Raw genomic sequence first — 13,976 nt, forward strand, 5'->3', positions numbered from 1 at the left:
TTTTACCACAAACATCCTTCATAGACATACAGAAGGCTTCTATGATTTTATTTATTTACCGTACATAATCATCTCAACGTTTTCGCATTACGTTTACAATTGACCCTAAAACCGATCTAATTTAGTATGAAGTCCACGGGACCCAATTATAAGTAATGGCTATAGGAATTGTTTTTTGGATCTAACTGACTGACGGCACGGCCAGATGTAATTTATCGGTACAAACTTTCTACAAACAAAATTTTGCGTTTTCTTTCCATCAAAAGACTTCTCAAATAATTCACGCTCCCTGTAAATCCTAGATAGCTATACCAAATTTTAAAGTTGACTTTCCCTTTAACCCACTATGATAAGGATAAGGATTTTGCTGTACTAACAAACAGCTGAGAAAGGAGCGTGGGAGGACAAAGAGTTTTTTCCGTCAGCCGCACCTTCAAATTGATCGTATTCTTGATCAACCGTCCCACAACACCGCAAGGCTTGCCTCAGGAAGTCATTAACGCACACACACTTTATTAATTTCCAATTATATTTTACAGAAAAGGGCATGCCTGCAACTAGCAAAGACTAATCTAGGCGGGTCATGCCTTAGTAGCCGAATTACAAAAATATATTCAAACAGGAATTAACTAATAGAGTAGAAGGGAAAGAGGCAGTATTGAATAACGACAAGAAAAACCGTTACATTAACCTAATTTCAGATATTAAAGATAAAGCTACAGTTTACATGAATAGTCAGGACAGATCAGGAGAAGTATTACCAGGACTTTATATTTTGTATAATCTCAGATAAATCTACATAACAGTCTTGTGGACCTAACATGTTGAAAATAATTTGTTACAGTTTTCTTTTAAACACATTTTTGGAAAGATTTCTTAATGCTTGAGGTATTGCATTCCACACTTTTATACCTATTCGAGAGAAGGAATTCGCTTGAACAAATAGCCTAGAAGGTTTGATATAGAAGTTATTAGAGGCAGAAGAACGTGAATTGGAAGAATGAACATTAGATATATGTTGAAATAGATCTTGAATATTGGATGGAGCTCTTCTGTTTCGAACGTCAAACATCAAATTAGCTGTAGATTCATAATAAACACATTTTAGCGGTAAGATATGAGCGTCAACAAATAAAGGAATTGCATGCTCATTACGATCAGAAAAGTAGATAAAGCGAAGAGCTCGTTTCTGCAACATTAGGGGCTTGTCAAAGTAAGATTTACAAGCCTATTCCATACTGTCAGACCGTATGTTAAATAAGAAGCTATAAGAGCTTGGTATATATTTAAGAAGGTATGCGTTGGCAGAAAGTGTCGTAATTATGCGATTAATCTTACGAAAAATTTTTATCAATTAAAATCCAGAAATATTTGACATAATCTTTATGCTCCAGAGCCGCCTTCTTGTTCAGTTTGTTATCAATATCACGATTTTAGGTTGATAAGTAAGTTCCTTTGGGCAGGGCAAAATACAACGAAATAACTTTTTTTTTAATACTCAAGGTCAATTTGTTTGCAGTTAACCAATCATATACTTTATTAAATTCTTGATTTACTTAGGGTTCCGACGATTTCAGATTTTTATCAGTAAAAAGGATATTTGTATCATCTGCAAAAAGGTAAAAACTAAGCTTATCTGATGATTCCTTACATCATTGATAAAAAACAAAAGCAACAGTGGGCCTAGAACAGAACCCTAAGGCACTCCATAGGTAGAATCTAACCTATCAGAAGTATGAGGACCAATTTGAGTTGTTTGAGTTCGCCCTTGTAAGTAGGAAGAAAACCAGATGTTTATAATGCCGCGAAAACATAGTGATCTAACTTGCGCAAAATAATTTCGTGATGTACAGCATCAAAAGCCTTTTTCAGATCAATGAAAATCCCGCATGAGAATAAACGGTTGCTCATATTTGTCTGTATTGCAGTCACATTATCTAGGATTGCGTGCTGAGTAGAATGTGCCTTGCGAAAGCCATATTGAGATGGAGGGAGCAGGTTCTTCTGTTCAATAAAAGACTCCATTCTTTTAAACACTATTTTTTCAAAGATCCTGTTGAAATTAGAAAGCAGAGCGATCGGCCTATAATTTTTAACGTCAGTATCATCATCCTGTTTGAAAATCGGAATAATCTTTACCATTTTTAGCTTAGAGGGATAAACTCCAGTTGAAATAGATGCCACCTACAGGATTTGAAGAGCACTTTCATATCTGTTTCGGACACGAGTATAAGCCATCAGATTTATTTCTTGGTATGCAAGAAATTTCTAGTCTAACTTCCTCTGGAGTAACTAGGTTAAAAGCACGGACGAATCAGTTGGTTCAGTTCTCTTAAGAAAGTCAGCCGAATGGTGCTTAGCGGGTGGCAGATTATTTGCTATAGTTGGTCCAACACAGGCTAAATGTTTGTCGAGAACATTAGCTATACTGATAGGGTCTCTGGTAACTTTGTCAGAATCCGAAGGATCTATAATGAAAGTGATGGATTTACTTTTCCTTGATTTGCGTGCAAGTATGTTATTAAGTCCTTCCCACGTTTTTTTTCATATTATTCAAGATAGAATCAAAGAATTTTAAATAGTATTGTCGTTTACTTATACGTGTTAAGCTACAATTTTTGTTTCTATAAGTTTTGTAGTAGAGACATCACCAGATGCATATAGTTTGTTTTTTAATCTTATTGGAGGTGCGTAAACCTTGAGTTATCCATGGTTTGGAGAGCTGTTTTGCTTCACGATTTGAAATTGTCTTCATAGGTGCATGTTTGTTGACAAGCTTATTAAACTTGTTATAAAAAGAAGAGAACAAATCATTCCCATCGCACGATTTCGTTTCAACAATAGCATTCCAGTCCACTAGGGAAAGATCGGCATTGAAACAATCAGCGGAAAACTTCGAAAAGTTTCGCACATTAAATTTGTAAGCCTTTACTTTATCTTTCGTAGACTTTAAGATGCAGAATTGCGAGAAATGATCCCTAATATCAGATATTATATATCTTTCCACAGGTCACAACTTGGTCAGGATTGCTAATAAAGATATCATCGATGAGAGTAGCAGAAGAGCTATGAACTCGGGTTTGTCAATTGTGAGGATTAGATAACAGCTTTGAAGAGAAGACATTAAGTTGTGGCTATAAGAGGACGAGTCACATTGAAGAGGATCTATGCGGAAATCACCCATGATTACAACGTGTTTTCCCGAAGGAGCAAATTTTTCAATTGTTTCATCAAGATATTGCTGAAAGCGTTTAGGTGAATTATGCTGCCTATATACGATGCCGAAAATAACGCTTTTCTCTTTGATAAAAGAAATCTCAATCCACAGCGACTGAAAGGCTTCATTCGAGATCTTTTCTAAACACAATAGCTTAATGTCTCGTCAATAAACAACCCAACACCACCTGACACTAGAGGTGTGGGAGCACATTCAAAAACATAGCTAGGAATATTTGCATTGCATGTGTAAAAATTAGAATTGGTAATTTTTGTCTCAGTGACATCAACAACATTAAAGCGAAAGTCAGGCTCATGTAAAAGATGAGTTTGAAGATTTTCAAGGTTCCAAACGAACTACAGAGAAACTTGTCTTAATGCGGGGAAAAATATCGGCTGTGTATTCGCATGAGACTGTCCCCCGGGAGAAAGATTATGAACTGTACTGGTGTTGAGCAAACAAATCTAGATCATGAATACTCGACAACTTGTCCAAATCTCTCCTAGTTTTCCAGGGAAACACGTAAGAATTGTTAAATTACCCATGGATCATAGATAAATCTCCTCTGGAGCTAAAATATGGCAGTTCCTTCAATAAATATCGTCTACATTTATCAACGTCTTTACTCCTACCTTCCATATTATAGAAATTACAAAATTACGAGGAATAAATTAAATAAAAGTGTACTTAGCTGCTAAAAATGAGTTCTTTACAGATCAAGCTTCAGCCATCGATGAATTGATGGCCAGATGGAGAAGGTTCACGTGCTCCTAGGTTTGCCAAATCATTTGTTGATCTCAGGCGGACTGATGCAGATGCGTCTGTCTTGAGAAGATATATATGTCTCTCCCTTCGCCCAGCACCACTTGTCATTGAACGAATTCTCATGAACTTTTGCGGCATAGAACAACTCCTGTAACTTAGGTGTTAAGTGGCTGTAGATCGCGGTACGGTCAACGGTTGCCGTAGTGGGCAGACCTAAATCATCTACAGTTGGAGTACTGGTATTGCTCTTCGCGGATAAAGACTTTTTCACGAGTCATCCTTCTCGTGAATTTGTAGATGATTGGATTAGGTCTTCAGCGGCCATTCAGTTGCTGCTCGTGTTGTTTCGTTGAGGGATCCTGTGTGCTATGTCTATATCAGAGGTTGGTGTTTCGACCCCCAAGGCCGAGAATAACTTGACACAAAGTTCCACGGTCTCTTCGAAAGATTCATTCTCACTAATGTGTGGGACACCGACTATTTTCATATTATATTTGTAACTGTAGAACAGCAATTCGTAGAAGGCTTTGTCGATCCTTGTGACATTCTCCATCAATATATCCAATCGCCACGATTTTTTTAAATCTTCTACCATATTCGTTTTGGACTGCACAAGAGCATCATAACCTTCACTAGGTATTGAACATCATTTTCAGTAGGCAAAGATGTACTCGCGGCGTCATTCTTTTCCGCCATCTTGTTCTTGAAAGTTTTTAAATCTGTCGCTAAATTTACCTCTTGAGGTTATCGTTGGCTTTTCTTAAAAACTTAACCTAGTCTCCCATGTTAAATAACAGATAAATAAGGACTCACACTTTAGAAACTAACGATAAATGTTGTGAAATTTGCAGAGTGCTTCTTTGCGTCCGTTTTACTGCGTCCGCTTGTTCAATCATTAAAAAACAATACAAAATAAATCCTTTCTGTATTATATTGTTTAAATTTGTCAGCGTGCGGTCATCAAGGTTTTAAAACCTAAAAATTTGAAAATATCATTAAGACCAATGTAAAAGTTCTTTATCGAAACGAAAACGCTAAACGAAAAAAATTATGATAAATGTTCTCTCTCTGATGTTATTCCCCTAGTGTCTGTCAATCAGGTATTCCTTACCACTGGCAACTCGTAGCGAGACTAATTGGGTATGTTGGGTTATTTTTGCCGCTCGACTTTCTTCTCGTTATTTTTTGGCTTTCGACATTGAGGACAGAACATGAATGAATAGGACATGCACACGAAAAAAATTCATTCAGAGCTCTCTGTGCTACTCACGTTCATGTCGGAAGGTAAGACATCAACAAATACCATAATTCAATGCAAAAATTCAAAACAACTGGATAATTTAACCTATCATAATTTTTTCCACACTGTTAATCAGAATTATAAGGATTTACTGCCCATTGTGTTTATCGTAAATCTTGATTTACAATTGACGAAACAAGTTGCATTGAAAAAGTTACAAAAGATTCGACACTACATTTCAATCTAGGTTCTACGTATGAAAAAAAAAAAGAGAGAAAGGACGGAAGTTGTTTACAGTATTACATCCTCAAACACTGCAAAATGTGCGTCGCTATAGGAAAGTAATTACGACTTTGCGACCCCAATTCCGCAAAATATCGGCTGTGTTGGGGTAAAACACAGGAATATAATTTCTTCCAACAAGCCCATGATATTTTTCATTCGTAACTTGTTACGGTATTCTCTGAAGTAACGAGCAGAAATCAATTAGTTTTCCAAATCCAACATTATACGATCATTTAAACGTGTGGCTGACGGAAAAAAAATTCTTTGTTCTCCTACGCTCCTTACTCAGCTGTTTCTTTAAAGTACAACTCGAACTATGACTTTATCCTTGCTGTCAACTGGTTTCAAGGCAAATGAAACTAAGCTTATGAAATTAAGAAATTTACAGTGTCGAATGTCTGATATATAACAACTAAACCATAATGCTAATTACGAGCACTTCAGAATTAGACAAAGCAAATAATGCCGCTCCCCTAGAGATCTTGAAGTTATCTAGAAGAAACTCAATTAGACTTGCGCTATTTTTTTTTTTTTTTTTTTTTTTTTTGTATATTTAACTTAAATAATTTGCCGTCGGTGTTTCCTCTCCCGGAGAACGTAGAGTTTGGTAATTTCACGTTGTTGTTTAGCAGAAGACGGCTAATAGATGTACAAAGTTTTAAAATGCACGTGCTGAGCACCATTCTGCCAATTAGATCTTTTGTTTCGCCACGTCTTCGTTGCCGTCGCCATCTTGGTTTGCTTAGGTCCCTAGCCTGTTGTTTTTCTATAGGACGCAAGGAAATTTTCAAATATTCACAACGCACGTGCAAAGCCATTGTTCTGCTAATTAAGCCTTTAGTTTAGTGACGATCCCGTTCTCGTTGTCGTCGTACTTCTCTTAAACGCCCTAGCTGAATGAACAAAAACCTTGTCAACAAAGATCATTACATTATATTGACAATATTAGAGTCATACGCAACATAATGGGAACATCATTTGAAAACTAGAGAGCGCGCATGTTAGTCTGGGCATAGCGGTGTTAACGTTGCTGTTCTCACAACAAATTCAGAAAATTTATTCGGATGGCATTATAAATTTCTTACACTTCAGTTTTATTTGTCTTGAAACCAGTTGAGGGCTAGGATAAGGTCGATTTTAAATTACTTTCGTTGAATTTATTTATCTTTCAAGTGGGAAAAGACGCAAATCCTAGACGTTGCTATCTCGAAAGGCGAGGAAAACACTGGTATGGAGTCGTGATCGAACCATTCCCTGAAGTCTATATCGAAAACGGCAACTTTCTAACCACAAGTCGCGCACGTGCTTTCGAGTTCTCAAGTGATAATTCCATCAGTTCCTACAGAGCTCTAATACAGCCAGTGTAATATAATGATCTCTATTGGCAACGATTTGTTACTTGCTACTGGAATAAAACCTCCAAGTCGTCTGCCTCAAAACTGTGAACCTCATTTTTACGACCGTAAGTTCTTAAAATTCAAGAGGTGGTGCAATATATTCCATTATAGTTCACCACTAAATTTTCTCCGATTCTTATTGGTTTAAATTGATCGCGTGACGCGATAGTGTGCATCCGTGGAGAGACACTATCAGCTCCTAGTGCCCGTCCGCGGGAAATACCCGGATGGATAGTACTCATCCGCGAAAAATTTTAATGGTTTGACGGCGGCGAAGTTAGGCAGATCGGAAAAACAGTGTCTTCTCAATTCTGACAGGTATAGCATATTATTTAGCCTATGTACGGTTGATCTGCATTTAGCGGGTTTTGTCTGTTTTTCAACTGGCGCACGGAAGAAAATTTAGTAGTGAACAATAAAGACAATAGAGTGTTTGTCTCGGAACTATCGGTCTGATAGTTCCTTTACAGAAACACTCTATTGTTTAAATAGACACCGCGGAAATACGTTTTTTAGGGCACGATACAGTATTTTCCTGATCAACGGACACCTCAACGAAACCATAAAATGCCGATAACTTTTACAATGTTTTCGCCGTGTGTCAAATCCACAGCGTAAAAAGGCAAAACTTAGAAATAATACTGTAAACTTAGCTTTGAAACTTGGCTTAGAAGAAGACAAAACATGGCCGTGTAGCACTGTCACCCTATCCCCACTCGTTAATGTATGTATCATAATAGTTGGCCAAAAAACTTACGACTGTAACATGGATAGGACTGAAGCTTCCAAAAATACAAAAACTAGTGGAAGAATTAATCGAGGTATATTCTAAGAACAAAATAGCCATTACAATAATAATAAAGTTTTTACTTCCAACCTTAGTTTGTAATTTTTTTTTTCTGAGCTGTAATTTTCTTTCTGAGCAATAATTTTACTTTCCCAACAGGTATTTGTTTCCCATCACAATTATGAATAATTTGTAGTATGTCTTTTTTTGTTATGCAGTTTTTCCCTCACAAATCGTTTTATTTTATTTATTTATTTTTTCTTTTTCTCCTCTTTCTTTATTAACTAACTGCCATCTGCAACATAAAATGTACTGAGCTAACAGAATACTTCTGGTTTACTTAGCTCACAGATTCACAAAGTAACATTACCATCTTGGTACTACTAGAAAAAAAAATTTAAAAAACAAAGTACTGTAAGGTAAAATAATTATTACAATATCATTTAATCGATTTATGTGAATAAAGCACCGTATTGTTTTTTCTCATATTGCAACAGCCTTGAATGAATCAACTATCTTCTAAACTTGATTTCTTATATTCAGAAGCTGCCTGAGTTATAAACGAAGAACTCTTGTTGGGTGTTTATGGAGGTGGAAAGAACATAATGATTATGATGATTAATCTTCCAAATTAGAAATGTCAGGGGGAAATTATCAGAAGTATTTCTGAAGTCAAAGTTGTTCGTTAAAAATGTTCAGGAGAAAATTGATGAGATTAAGTCAGCTGCCAATTCACAGTTAACACTAAGTCATGAGGAGTAACCAAAAGCTTGTAATTAGCTCGTGTACTGCTGTGACCATCCAGTCAAATAAAAATCAAGGATGGAATATTCCCAAACATAAACAATGGTAACACCATACAGATGTCCTTTTCCCAACTTATTACTGGGGAGGGGAGCACTGGTACGGCTACGCTAGTTGTAGTCGATGAGAAATTCTCAACTAGTTTCAGAATATACATATATTTTGCCACCTTGAAAAAAAAAATGGTTACAAGTCAAATAGGAATGTTTCATAATGATGTTCTGTAGGGATACGATGTAATATTACTGATGGGATCAAAATTTAACCTTACAGTGGTTCAGAGCATGTGATGTGTATAATTCCTTAAGCACATAAAAACTATGTAAAGCAAAGCAAAGCTAATCTAAAAAATATTAATGGAAGAAGAAGAGTAGTTGATTATTTGCATAAATTAATGCAGTGCACATGCTAGATAGTGGAATATACTTCAGGAGAACATACATGTGCCTGTAAAAGTTTCAAATGACTGAGTTATAAAAAATAATGATAATAAAAAAAGTGGGTTTCATTGAAAATGCTTTAATGTAAAACAAATAACGCTGTTTGAGCTGTTTGGGAAATTAAAGTAGCAGTTGTAGCAACAGGTACAAGCAAACGTACTAAAGACATGTAATAGAGATCTACAATCACTTGCTATCAATAGACTCAATTCAAGATAAATTTTAAATGAACCGATCATGTTGGACGGTCTCAAATATTACATATTTTCAGCGCCCTCAATCAATCGCCTATATAATCTTTGTCGAGACTTGGCGCAGCAAACAATCTACAATTTCTTCGATTTCCACTTTCCCCATTGTATGAGCTAAAAAAGCGGTATTCTGTTCACGAGAGGTAACTTGTTGATAAAACTGCAAGTATATGAAATGAACAAATGTTTTCACGTTTTGATTACGGACACCCATTCTTAAAAGCACAGAAAATCAGAAGGGTGGAATGGCGAAAAATCAGTCTATAAAGGTAAAATTTTCCTCCAAGCGAATGCTTTCCAAAATGAAAAGGCACCGCACGTCGGCGCAAAGTGAGTGTAAATGTTTTCACTACGCAATAATTACTTGTATCGCATCATGCTAATAACTCTTAAAAATCCAACCAGACTTCAGACTCGCTGGAAAAGTATCTTACAGAACTGATCTCCCGCTTTGTCTGGAAAACTATCGCTGTTTTTGACCATTCTGAAGGCGAGGGCGACTGAAGAACCACGATCGCGCTTCGTAATGACGGCCAGCTAAAGTCAGCAAACAGCACACAACTCCAAAGAAAATGACTCCCCTGTACCGCTATTTCTTAAGACGTGGTTTTAGTATTAAAAACCCATTTAAAGGATCAAATGTAACAAACAAAGAGAAGTATCATGGATATTTTCCAACTTAAACCCGCAAAAGGCCGCTGTTTTCATCGAACTCAGTCTACAAGCACATCCAAACACATGGAAGCGCTTGGCAGCCTAACTTTGATGACCACTGACCACTGTGACGTCACCAAAACGTATTTCTGCGGTGTCGTTTAAATAAGTTATGTTAAATCGCTGAAGGATTCATTCTTGATCATGTTAACCAGCATTTACGTGACTCAATGGAGAAAGACTGAATCGCCCTTTTAGCCGTGGGTCTCATTCAGCACGTTTCACTTCCTTTTCAGTAAACGGAAGCGTGGTGAAGGAGATTTAGAAAAAAAGATAAAACACTACTAGATAAATTAATTTTAGCGAAGGAATCATGTCTGATTACAAACAAAGATGATGACTTTTAATATTTTTGAACAATTTATTCAATTTATTTAATTCAATTTATTTATTTATCCTTTCAATTACTAATAATCGATTACAATGGGAATAGTAATTTTTACATACTCTTAATTTCTTATATACCTCACACCTGTATTTATCCTAGTTAATGCAATTAGACCTTAATGTTTTAGATAGGCAAGTCCACATCAGCCATTGGCTGACTTTTACCAACCTGCATTAACAAATAAACCATGTATGTATGTATGAATGTAGAACTGTGCAGTTTAACATCCTCTTTCAAATTTACCTGAGTTTATCTGAATGATAGAACAAATGTCGTTATATTTTACGTCTTGTTTTGTTTCGTTTTCCTTTGTTTTTTTTTCCGCGTGCAACAAAGGACCAGTTATATTTCTTATTTTAATTCGTAAAAGAAAATGATCTGCCAGAACAGTTGCTGCGGAATTTGTTCGAGTTATGATGGCTCTTAAGAATATGCCACAAAGATGATGACGGCGCACACCTTGTGAGAATGATATTTCAACTTTAGCATTAAGCCGATTCGTGCGATCATTTTATGAATGAAATTTTCAATAAGTCATCATCCTCTCGTTCCTTACAGATTAAGCACACAATCTTTTAAATAAACAGCCAACATATAACAATTCTGTAATCTGTTTAATACGATCATAGCCTGACTGTCATGGAACATGCTCGAACACAATCCTAACTAAAAACCTTAAAACGGTTTCTCCTTATGATTGTGTTTGCTCATCCCCTTTTGCTAGGAGCTCATTGCACTGAACTAAGACTTTACTGCAAAGGAGACATCTTCTAACCAAGAAGAGCAAGCCCGCGCTTATGTCGACTCCAAATATTATCCCGACTGTTGTGAACTTCCTATATTGATTGAAGAAAATAACTACGGACACTGTTTCAAATATCCTCCTTTAGGAGTATTGGGAGATTCCCAGAAAATACAGTTGTCTTCGAGAATTTTCTTATTTTGCCTACAATTTTTACGCCTTGATCGGTTAAGTAAGTAGTCTAGGTATAAATGCATGGTTAAGTTAAGCAGACGTAATGTCTCCGGTATACAAATGTGTTACATCACAAAATATTCAACTTTAAGGTCGGAGATGGTCGAGGCCTTATGTGTCTCTTAGTGACACGAAGAGGATTAATAACATAAATATAAGGTCGGAGATGAAATTCCATCATGTCTGTATCACTAAATTATAATTTGCTGCTCAGAATTTCATTTTTATTTATGATTCAAAATGTTATCACCAACTCCTGCAGCTCCGATAAGTTCCAAAAACAACAGCAGGAGATCTGAGAAATGTAGACAAGAATCTGATCGCCTTTGAATTGTAAATTTTGACTAGCAATTCCATGACGAAGACGGCTATGAACAAAGTGCAGGGTTAGCGTTACGATTCAGCGATTACTTAAGGAGAATGAATCTACACTACAGCGTTCTCAAAAAAATATCAAACATGTCACATGAAATCAGATCTTTAAATTAGTTAGTTAAAAAGTCCTCACCATTTATTCTCTGCTTTTCCTTCTTTTACTTGATCTTATATCATTTCTCCTTTCTCTCTTTCATTCTTTTTCCCTGATGTTCATAATCGAGGGCCATACATTAATTTTTTTTTCCTCAAAACCTAGGAACTGTGCTGAGCTTTACAAAGGCGATCAAGGAATCAGCGGTGTTTATACAATCTATCCTGACGATAGATCTTCATTTGATGTATATTGTGAACAGACAACAGCCAGTGGAGGGTAGATTTTGATACAGAAGAGACTGAAGGGATCAATTGATTTCAATCGCAGCTGGGATGAGTAAAAACATTGATTCGGTAGCTTTCTCATTGGTGAATACTGGCTCGGACTAGTAAAGATCCGCCACTTCACAAGAAATAAGACAAAACAAGGTTTACGTAGATCTGGGAGTAACTAATAACAAAACTGTTTTTATGAACACTGTTTACGCTGAGTGTGCGTGGCTTTCAACTGGAGACGAGAATGCTAAGTACCAGCTGAACCTTGGAAATCTTATTCGTGCTGCTTCATTTAGGCAATCACCATCCTTTGCGCTCCAATAAGATCGTAGTTATAGGTAGCTTGCACTATGAGTCTCTATCAACATCTTGATCAATTCTGTCTCTACCAATCCTTTAACGACTATCACGGTTTACAGCGTGTCTAGTTTGAGCCAGAGAAACTAACTGAGTCATGCAAATACCTCTCACACTGATGAAAAAGAGATTTGCAAGCCTCTTTGAGAGTCACCGATATCTTAGTGAAACAATGTGCCGGGCACACGAGGGAAGTGTTTTAATACCACTCTGAGAATATTTTACGTCTTGTTTTGCTTCGTTTTGCTTTTTTTTTTCTCTCTGCGTGCAACAAAGGAAATAGTATGCATGCAGGCAACTTGCAGTGCTCACAAGACAACTGAAATGAAGATCAGACCGGTAGACTTTTCTCAAAACTCTCTCACTCATTACTTCGTTTACGAAATGTAATTTAAGGGCGGCTTAATGGATAGGATTGAGCTTTTTCTATTTTTTACGGATAAAGATTGGTTCTTAATGTTTAACTCCCAAACCGCATGTCTCGGCGAACCTGAGTGCATTCTGCGTCTTCTCTCTGTAAAGAATGCTAAGGTATCATTTTTAAAATATGATTAATTTGCAATTGATTAATTTCGTATTAAAGACTTCCATAGATAAAAATATCTAATTACAAAACTAAGTGCAGACTAAAAATAAATACATGAACGGGGTTAATTGATTGGTAAACCAAGCTAACCTTAATTCCTTTAGATGACGCTGTTAATGACGTCGCCCGACTTCTTCCGCCACCCTCCCTTTATGACAATTCTGCTTCTAAACATTCGTAAGCTTGATAATAAGGTCATGGAGCTGTGATGATGCACTATCTTTAAACACAAAAATATTGTACTTATCACTCGTTATTCATTCTCGTTGTTTGGCGATCCTTTGTTTCTAGCAATCAACAAAGGAATACAACGTTCTTTCGAACCCGACTTTTTTTAAGTTATATGGTTCATTCCGGGCCATTAAAAGCGAATGTTATCAACGGTCAAACATTTGGTGGCAATAGCTGAAAATTGAATTTCGCCCATATTTCAAAGTGAGGTAGGTCTCAATAGAAAATAAACCACTGCATACTTCGCTTGGCAGAATATCGATTTATTTTCGAGAAAATCGATAACAGCTGAATTCCGCCAAAATGTGGCTTTTGAGGCTCAAAATTTCAGACGCATCTCAGAGCGTCGCGTCACAAAATGAAAGAACCTGGATTGATAAAATGTATCAAATCTTGAAAACAACATCAAAACATAATAATTATTCAAAATTATTCGAGTCGCGCGAATAAATTAACACGGCAACCAATCTGAACCACTACCAGGTTTTTGTGTAGTGACGTCACCGGACAGCACTAACGCCCAGTGCTTTCAGACGCCTCTCTCCCCGAGTGACTTAGCGAGCGGAGGAGGCGGCTGAAATTCAGGCTAACCTAACCGTAACTAGATTAAAAATAGGTCAAAAGTAGCCCGTGATTTAACTATGTGCTATACAAAACAATAAACCAGAAATCTGGGTTTTGGAAGGCGGAAGGTAGTTCTTTTGGATCTCCAAAGGATTTTTTAGGGAAATGATTCGGGGCGATTTCATAAAATTTTAAAGTTGGATAAAATGCGCCGATTCAACGGTGTC

General features: G+C 36.6%; 1 long non-coding RNA gene across 1 annotated transcript; it reads left to right on the forward strand.

Annotated features, from left to right (window-relative positions):
- Positions 1-2,366: 2,366 nt before the first annotated feature.
- LOC148740837 (uncharacterized) lies at positions 2,367-3,830 on the forward strand. Its single transcript, XR_015992370.1, has 2 exons — positions 2,367-2,513; positions 3,010-3,830. It is a non-coding gene; the product is annotated as an uncharacterized LOC148740837 (long non-coding RNA).
- Positions 3,831-13,976: the final 10,146 nt, after the last annotated feature.

This window comes from Stylophora pistillata, chromosome 1 (genome assembly GCF_964205215.1).
Source record: "Stylophora pistillata chromosome 1, jaStyPist1.2, whole genome shotgun sequence".
NCBI classification, from domain to species: Eukaryota; Metazoa; Cnidaria; class Anthozoa; order Scleractinia; family Pocilloporidae; genus Stylophora; species Stylophora pistillata.